Raw genomic sequence first — 9752 nt, forward strand, 5'->3', positions numbered from 1 at the left:
TTTCTGAGTTACTGCGTGGTGCTTTTTAGTGTTTCATGACCGATATTGCAGTCCTACATATCCTCAGTAATGCAGGAGTTGCTGTTAGAAAACTTTGTATCTCCAAAACATTAATTTTCCAGGAGGGCTTAAATCCTTTGGTTCTGCTTTAGTTTAACAATGGCAAAATTTGTAAAATACGTAGCAGGCATATCACAAAGAGTGCCTGACTCCAGTTTATATAAAAAGCCACTATTTCACACCAGGAGGCGACTTCACAGTTTACTAAGTGCACTTAAACTACCGTCCCAAAGTTGGGAATCACTTTTTATATTACTTATTAAGCCGCTTTGAATATGTAGCTTGGACATAGCAGTGTGTGGTGCTGATATAAGCGTATCAGACACTCTTTGTACCAGCACCACAATTACTACTCAAATAGTATCTGGTCAGTAGTGGTCTTACAGCAGTCCCACTCCATTGATGGCAGAGTTACAGGGGGGCTGGTAAGTCATGCAATGCAACTGTAGCCTAATGAACTGGCAACTCAGCTGTTTGTGGTGATTTAAAATGTGGTTTGTGTCTTAAACAAGTCTAAGCAAGCCTTGTTTCACTGAACCAACTTTGGCTGCATTGCATTTGTCAGGCAAGTGCCTATAGCACAGAATATGAAAAGTAAAAACCAAAAGAAAGGTGACGTTTAATAAATGCTGTAGTCCACCTGCCGAGTGTGCCTGGTTGGAAGCAAAATTGTACCATCCACTCACGCGGCCAACAGATCACTTTCAATCATACTACTTCCTGAGTGAACCCATGAAGACACATTTAGCTAGCTCTATAGCCAGAGCTATAATAACAGACTAAGCATCGCACAGCTTATTATTATATTAGCGTTATTTATAGGACTCCAAGATCATTTCTATGTGCAGACCCACTCAGTTGCCTGTAATTGTGCAGAGCCAAGGAAAATGTAAAATGTTCTGAAACTGAAGAAATACGACCAAAACAGTCATTCTCTAAGTGCTAATGGTGCTAGTATTGTCAGAGGCAGTTTATGAGAAGTCTGGCCACTTCTTATTTCCTCCATTACATCAAAAACATGACTGCTAAACAGCAGAGGACGCCTGCAAGGGAGTTCCTCAAGGCTCAATGGCTAAAAACAAAAGGTTAAAATAGTTTCTAATCGCCTAGAACTTTCATTTTAGAGAGTAGAAGGATGTGTTTTACTAACAAAACAAATCTTACCGAAATGTTTCCTTTTTTGTACAGGGTTTTACTGCTAGAGTGTGATGATTGGTTGGCGAGCGGTGCAGCTCATTGGCTGTTTGTGCTCACTGATGTCATGGAGCTACAACAGACACCGTTTTTAAACTCCTATAGCTCGAGTTTAAAAGCTCTAAAAAATATAACAGCGGTGTTAAAATGTTTCATTATGTTCATTGTTCAGGAAATGATTGCATTATTTTACATTAAAAACGTTTCAGCATTTATAAACTATGATTTTGCTCAAACACTCCATATCAACCCATTCATGTTGGACTCGCTTGGGAGCGCCCCCTAGTGTTTGAGAAACCCAGAAGACACTGCAGACCGGGAAATCTCCTCTCCATGAGTTCTCTGGTATTATTTCTTTGGAGCTACTTAGCAAACGTTACTGGCAACCGCATTACAAAGTGATAGGTCACAGAAACTGTCTAGTTCTTTACGATCATAAGTCAAGCAGATTTCACACTGAGCTTGTAATAATATGACCAAAACCACTTCCACATATGTTAGCATACCCGCTAATGGCGCCAATGCTAATTTGAAGACCTCCTTATAGTTCTAAAAGCGATTGACATTAAAATGTTATTCGACTTCACATTTTTGCATAAATAATGGTCATGTATTAGTGATTGGTGACAGCATCCTCACCTGGAACAGTAAACATAGCTAATAAAGCGATATATATATATATATATATATATACATACACACACACACACATCATGAGGATGGTATGAGGGCCCGACGTCCACAGATGGGGGTTGTGCTCACAGCCCAACACCGTGCAGGACGCTTGGCATTTGCCAGAGAACACCAGGATTGGCAAATTCACCACTGGCGCCCTGTGATCTTCACAGATGAAAGCAGGTTCACACTGAGCACATGTGACAGACGTGACAGAGTCTGGAGACGCCGTGGAGAGCGATCTGCTGCCTGCAACATCCTTCAGCATGACCGGTTTGGTCGGTTTGGTCGGCTGTGGGTCAGTAATGGTGTGGGGTGGCATTTCTTTGGAGGGTTGCACAATCAGTGTTGCTTCCTAAGTGGACAGTTTGATTTCACAGAAGTTTGATTTACTTGGAGTTATATTGTGTTGTTTAAGTGTTCCCTTTATTTTTTTGAGCAGTATATATATATATATATATATATATATATATATATGTGTGTGTGTGTGTGTGTATATATTTATTGCACATTGAAATTCTGTTGTATGAAAGTCAGTCTACTCTATATACAAACACCAGTTACTGAAGCAGCAGTTTAAACCCAGAAACAACCACACTGGATGAAGCTGGCTGGTTTGCGTGGGGAATTCTGGTGATTCTTTCAGTCTTATGATGTTAATCCAGTGTGGATCAGTGTTGGGTCGCATATAGCCACATTGCACAAATCAAACACGTCAGGTTTGGAACATTTCTGTTTATCACAGGAGTCGACATCAGCGATTTTCCAAAACTGCCCTTCATTTTTCCCCACAGAGGGAAACAGCTTAGACCTGGAACTCCCAATATGGGCATGACGCTGACCGCTGTGCTGTCAGCAGGAGGCAGATCTGATCACTTGATCCAGCCCCACATTTATAACATGAGCAACAGTCCATTAAAATCAAGTTATTTATTAAGAAATCATGTTAACATAAGACAAAAAGCCATGTCAGCCAAAACGATTCGTCAGTCTTTGAGGCCGGCGAGGAAACCACGGCAAAAACATTCACACCTGCATGTGCTTTATAATCCTGGAAGCAAAACCAGTCGCTGCGTCCCCAAAGTCTGTTACAACAACAAAATAATAATGACCATCATCATCATGAGTGTTTATTCGCGTTCGGCCAAGAAAGAAGAGGGTAAATTTTGGGTTAGCTCAGAGACGTCTCCCGCCAAAACCATTCCTAGAGAGTACGGTGCCCAGTAATAACTTACACAAATTCTGTACATAATTACAGCAGGCCAACTGAGGCCTGACACAGAAGTGGTCAACCACACACAGAACAAAACAAAACAAAACAAAAGAATGCAGCCGTTGACAGAAGTGGTCTCTTTACAGTGCTGGCCTACTCATCATACAGTGAATGAGTCTGAAAAATACAAGGGACTATTATTATTACACTTTACAACAAGCCCTGAAACGAAGCTTTACTGTAGATAGCCCATGAACCCTCACCTGCAGTGGTCATTTTTTTTTGTTTGTTTCCTGAAGTTACTATCCCTCTCTGCCCATGTGTGGTAGGTTTGTTTAAGAAATGATGTGCTGTAACGATGTGGTGGGGCAGGTGGGGGAGGTGGGGGGTGGTTGGGGGGGTGCAAAAGTTAGCCTTCTTCTCCTCCAGTAAAGCACAGTACATGAGTGACTTCGGAAAATGTCACCGATACATTCATTAAAGAGCAAAACAAGCCAGTTTAGGCATGAAAGACATACAAGAGGTGGGATAAGGTGAGCCAACGACTCGGATTATGTTTGCGTGAACCCACCAAATCAGGCCTCTACACCCTGAATATGACTTGCACTGCACCCCCCCTGCCCCATCCCCCAAGCCCCATCCCCCCCCCCCCCCCCCCCCCCCCAAAACCTGACAACTCAATCATAACAGTATGAAAGAAATGAACTGTCCACAGGCAACTGGAAATATTTAAGGCTCACATTGAAAAACGCGAAATAAGGAGTGCATAAGCTTCATGTTTGTGTTGATGCCACTGGCTTCGAATTATCTACAGTTTTTCTCAGTCGCCCGCTCACCATCACCCAACATACACACGACCCTCAGCGGCTGAACCTTGTCTATTTAAAAAAAAAAAAAAAAAGCCAAATCTGAGCACAATTACAAAACGAATATTAAGCATTTAGTTGTTAAATTCATTCTTCTACTATATACACTGCAATGCGATAACAAGCAGCATCTTAAATGTAGTCAGTAGATCTGATATTTATTATTCGGAGATTATTGAGATTAATCAAGCTATTTCTGTACATTTTCTCTTATTTTATGTCAGGTGTATCTAACAAAAGTGTCTTATTCCATTGGCGGACCATTTTTGCTGAGAAATAACGCAAATCATTGTGCCGAAAAGAAATAATGCTTGAAAATAAAACAATAATCTGCCAATTTCACTACTTAAAATTGCTTAAAACGTTCAAATGTGTCTAAAAATGTATTGAATAATCTTTTAATATTCTTATAACGATCTAATAATGAGAAATATTAGATATACAGCCTAATTTAATATGTTTTTACTTGGTAAGGTATTATTTTGCAGTGTAAGTTCGTGTTTTGCAGTCGTCTTCTATTAAAATGTAAACACCCTCCTCTAGAAATATCTTCTGGTGGGTGGGGCAAAATGTTATTCATCAATAATATCATGTTTCACTCAAACAATACAGTTTTATGGTGAAGCTTTTTTGTAAAAGCAGAACATTAAATTGCATAAATGTATGAATGAGGTTTGAGTCCCATCCTAAAGAGCTTCACTCGGTGCCTGTCTGCTCTTTTAGCACAACCTCATCACGAAGATCTACCAACACAATTCAGCCGCTTTAGGGGGAATCCGGCAGATTTTTTTAATTTCTGCATTAATGAAGTGGTTAAGACGTAAACCGAGTCGTTCGGAGCGGTTTGGTGTGAAACGCTCTGCTCTAGAGAAACTTACAGTATAGTCGAACCGTTCACAGTGGTGGTGATGGGAACCAGACGTCCCCCTCTAAAAGCTCCCTCACAGAAAGTTCCTACATGAAATGGTTATGAATTCACTGCCTGATGCCTGAGACGCTGATTTACGATAGTTGTGAGAGCACTTCAGACTAGATTGATCACTATTTCACCATCAACATTCCATGTAAAGCTCAGAAGACCCGTGTGGGTTCTCTGGTGGTTCTGGATGGTAAATAAAGTGTCTATAAATAAAGTGTCTATATCTGTGTTGTAGTGACATTGTAATCTGTGGTAAGAGTAGAGAGCAGGTGGAAGAGAATCTGGAGAGGTGGAGGTTTGCACTGGAGAGGAGAGGAATGAAGGTCAGTAGAGACAAGACGGAATACATGTGTGTGAATGAGAGGGAGGCAGGTGGAAAGGTGAAGATGCAAGGAGTAGAGGTCGTAAAGGTGGATGACTTCAAATATCTTGGGTCAACCATCCAGAGCAATGGACAGTGTAGAAAAGAGGTGAAGAAGAGGGTGCAGGCAGGATGGAGTGGGTGGAGACGGGTGTCAGGGCTGATGTGTGACAGAAGGATAGCAGCAGGAGTGAAAGGGAAGGTTTACAAGACAGTAGTGCATCCTGCTATGATGTCTGGTTTGGAGACTGTGGCTCTGTCTAAAAGACAGGAGGCTGAGCTGGAGATGGCGGAGATGAAGATGCTGAGATTTTCGTTGGGAGTGACCAGGCTGGACAAGATTAGAAAGGAGCAGATCAGAGGGACAGTGAAGGTGGAGCAGTTTGGAGATAAAGCCAGAGAGGCCAGGTTGAGATGGTTTGGACATGTGTTGAGGAGGAATAGTGGATATATTGGGCAAAGAATGTTGGAGATGGAGCTGCCGGGTAGAAGGAGAAGAGGTAGACCTCAGAGAAGGTTTATGGATGTAGTGAAGGTGGACATGGAGATGGTTGGTGTGAAAGTAGAGGAGGCAGTGGATAGGGCAAGATGGAGGCAGATGATCCGCTGTGGCGACCCCTAAAGGGAGCATGTTGTAGTCATGGGGACGTCTTGTTCCCATCACCACCACTGTAAAGACATCTGAAGCATTTCACTCCGAACCCACTCTGTTTACATCTCAACCTCTCAATTAAGCAGAAATGTTGAACATTTTTGAAAGGATTCCTTTTTAATTAGTCTGAAATGACTTCATAGGAACATCACTTGCTGAATTCTTGCGCCATAATAAGAAGCCACTGCCTCGTTTTGCTTGTTCTGTGAGATGCATAAACAGTTCTTTGAGGCATTTCAGACGCTGGTTCACGAAACGTGTGCGAGCAAGTGAGAAAAACTGCAATACTGAGGATCAAATCTGCACAACAGCAGCACAGTTTCCACTCCAAACCTCCTCCAAAGCACCACAACATCACCTTATTGCATTTTGGTGTTTGAACAAAATACCTCATGGATATTAAAGACTCAGTACGTGTGTAAGTTAATGTTGGCCTGTAAAGAAAGCAAACCGAACCGTTTTGGTTTGTCTGATAGTTTTGTGATCGCTACACCACCAGCAACGCTGACATCATGAAACGAAGCAAATTTCTCATTTTCACACCTGCTGGAATAAATTCTGTTCACAAAAACAAAACCTCTGATGTTTCTGCTGATGTTGGAGAGATCTCTGAGTAGAGAGCGCTGATGGGGCTCACCCGTCCGCCGTGCTGTCATAGTCATTAGGACAGAGAGCGTAAATAGTCAGGGTCCTGATCCGCGTTAACGTTGAGTATCGGCTCATATCGAGTACCATCTGATCTGATATCTGTGTCATAGATAACACAGCAGCTTAGTGCAAACTTCAAACACAATAAAGCTTTTTTTAAAGAATCCAGTTTAGGGAAGATGACGCTGCTGCCAGAACAAAACCTTGTATCTCTGTTTTTTTGTCGTTTTTCAGTTTTTGTGATAATTTGAAAACGCCTGTTGTTTTTTACATTGTGTGTAAATTTCATGATGAACGGACCAAAAGAAACGGCCCAAAATGGCTTGGAAAAAATTCTGGTTCCATTGACTTCCATTAAAAGTGAAGTAGCTTTTTTCCTTCTCCTGTAAAGTTCCCGTTTTGGAGACACGAGGTTTTGTTCCAAAAATATTCGCTAATTAATCATTAATTAGTGCTACAGTAGAATCACTTCCTTTTTAGTATCTGCATAGTGGGACAATCTGACCCGATATGGGTATTTTGGTCTACTTTATATCAAATGGGTTTTTTTTTTGACCCATGATTTTGACTACCAGTGACTTTTAAACACTGCAGTAAAATCTTTTTTGATTTGTCTGATATGTAAACAGAGGAATTTGCTCTGCAAAAGTCTTAGGCACTTCAAGTTGTCTTTAAATTTATCTGGGCAGTAAGTGTGTTTTTGCCAGTAAAACACTAAATAACATTAGAATAAATGCAAGTAAGCAAAAATACGGTGAAAAGTAAGATGTATGTGCTGTTTTTAGTACAATTAGGAACAGGTAAGCTAGAGTTTTTTCTCAAAATTACATGGATTTGTTCAGTTGATTTAATGTAATGAAGGGCTGATCAGATAAACTATGTTGGACATTAACTGTAAATACTGGACGTCCTTGAGGAGAGAGGAGTAAGATAGCTCACCCACACATCAGATCACAATGGACTGTTCGTTTGTACGCTGATAGTGGTTTTTTCCTTCAAACAAATGTGTTCAGCGCCCAGATAAATATATTTTTTTACATGCCTAACAATTTTGCACAGGACTGTTTTTTTGTGGGGCAGTCGTGGGCTGGAGGTCAGGGAACCAGCTTTGTGACCGGAAGTTCGCTGGTTCGATCCACTGAGCTGACAGCACATGACTGAGGTGCCCTTGAGCAAGACACCAAACCCCCAACTGCTCCCTGGGCGCTTCGGATAGGGCTGCCCACCGCTCTGGGCAAGTGTGCTCACTGCCTCCTGGTGTGTGTGTGTGTACATTAGTATGTATGGGCGAAATTTCCCCGTTGTGGGACTAATAAGGGTCACTTACTATGTATACAGCAGTATGCAAAAGTATTAACACTCCTGGAAAAGTGAACACATCCTCTACAGAGAACCTAAATGCAGTATTTTAACACAATTTCTGTTTATTTTCTGAGTTTTACATAAAAAATATATGACATTTAAAGTATAAAGGGTGCCATTAATTTTGCACAGGCCACATTTATTTCTCCCAATATGTTAAACTCAGCGACTAAACAGTAATTGTGCATTAAATGTGCAGAAATGTGTTCCTTGTGGCCTAAGGGTGTCCAGTCCTGGTCCTGGAGATCTACCACCCTATAGAGCTCAGATCCAGCACACCTGGCTCTAATATGGAGATGCTCTGAAGGTCTTCATTACCTGGAGCAGGTGTGGTCAGAGCTAAACTCTACAGGGGGGGTAGATCTCCAGGACCAGGACTGGGCACCCCTGGATGTGTTCAAGGGGAACTCCACCAATGTTTCAGAAACTCAATGTTTCAGAAAATTAAACGGTTAAGATGTAAACCGAGTCGTTCAGAGCGGTTTGGTGTGAAACGCTCTGTTCTAGAGAAACTGACAGGGTCAGAACTGTTCACAGTGGTGGTGATAGGAACCAGACGTCCACCTCTGAAAGCTCCCTCACAGAAATTCACTACATGAAATGACTGTAAATTGTTCTGTGACAAAGTTTTGGTCTAAATTGTATTTTAATCCATTTATTGTGTTCCCTTCATGGTGGAGGGAGTCATGAAGGGTGTTCTAAGGCAAAATCCTCCCCAAAGAAGATGCAGGAGACTCGTGTAGGTTCTCTGCTGGTTCTGGAGGGTAAATAAAAGGTCCATATTTGTGTTGTAGTCATGGCGACATGGTTCCCATCACCACCAGTGTAAAGACACCATAGTCAGCAAGTCTCTCTACAGTGAACCATTTCACGTGAAATCACTCTGAATGACTTTGTCATCTCAAACAGTAAATTACACAGACATTCTGAAAATTTGCTGGACTTCTCCTTTAATGTATTTTCACTTGGTTTCACAGCGAAATGTCATTTGACCAGGCGTGCCCAAACTTCTGCATACGTCTGTACATATGCCTTCAGCGCTGTTCTGAACACAGCCGATACTCGAGCCATCAAAACGTCAGATCAGGACGTCCTACAAACGACAGGCCCAATATCAGCTCTGTCTCTCGCTCTGTCGTGTTACTTAGGTGTTCGTTCACCTGGCGCTTCTTCCCTCCGTCCTCCAGGACTGTGAGTGAGAGTTTGGGCGGCTCTCTCGGGACCTCTGCAAACCGGCGTGAGCTTCCCGGCATGCGTTGAAGTGGTATTCAGGTGAGAATAAGACAAGAGGAGCCTAAAAATCAAAGGAACGTCAGTCAGTCAGTCAATTGCCCTGATGAAATGAGGAGACGCAGTTTTGTGTTCTAGGCTTTTAACAGTCTTCCCTTAAAAACACAAACACACGCTGCATAGCTCCATCAGCGACTGCACTTATTGGATGAAGAGGACGTGCAGGAAGAGAAACTCTCTCTGCTTCTCTCGCTCAGTCTTTTTCTCTCTGTGCAAACTCTCCCAGTCTCTTGCTGCAAAATATGTCTTGGCAAGTGAAAGCATCTGAAATGTAGGCTATATATATATTTCTCATTATGAGACTGTAGCAAGAATATAATTAGATTTTTATTGAATTTCACATAATTTTATCAAAAGAAGCGATCTGACCAGGGGTGGGCAGTATGATGATATGAAGGTGAACCTCCATGTAAGGTAGCACTAAAATTAAGCTGGCACAGAATTTAAACTGGAAGTTCATTTAAGGTAGCCCTGAATTCAAGGTGGCACTGAATTTATGGTGGACCTCCATT

The 9752-nt window shown here is 41.9% G+C and overlaps 1 protein-coding gene across 7 annotated transcripts in view; it reads right to left on the reverse strand.

Moving 5' to 3' along the window:
* Positions 1-7061: 7061 nt before the first annotated feature.
* Positions 7062-9752, reverse strand: part of dip2a (disco-interacting protein 2 homolog A) — a 238931-nt gene continuing 236240 nt past the window's right edge. For all 7 annotated transcript variants that reach the window (XM_037539171.1, XM_037539170.1, XM_037539169.1 and 4 more), the window contains one exon: positions 7062-9752. This exon is cut by the window's right edge and continues 2284 nt beyond it. The gene's annotated coding sequence lies outside the window, so the exon portion shown is untranslated.

The sequence above is a fragment of the Pygocentrus nattereri genome, chromosome 6, assembly GCF_015220715.1.
Source record: "Pygocentrus nattereri isolate fPygNat1 chromosome 6, fPygNat1.pri, whole genome shotgun sequence".
In the NCBI taxonomy this organism is placed as follows: Eukaryota; Metazoa; Chordata; class Actinopteri; order Characiformes; family Serrasalmidae; genus Pygocentrus; species Pygocentrus nattereri.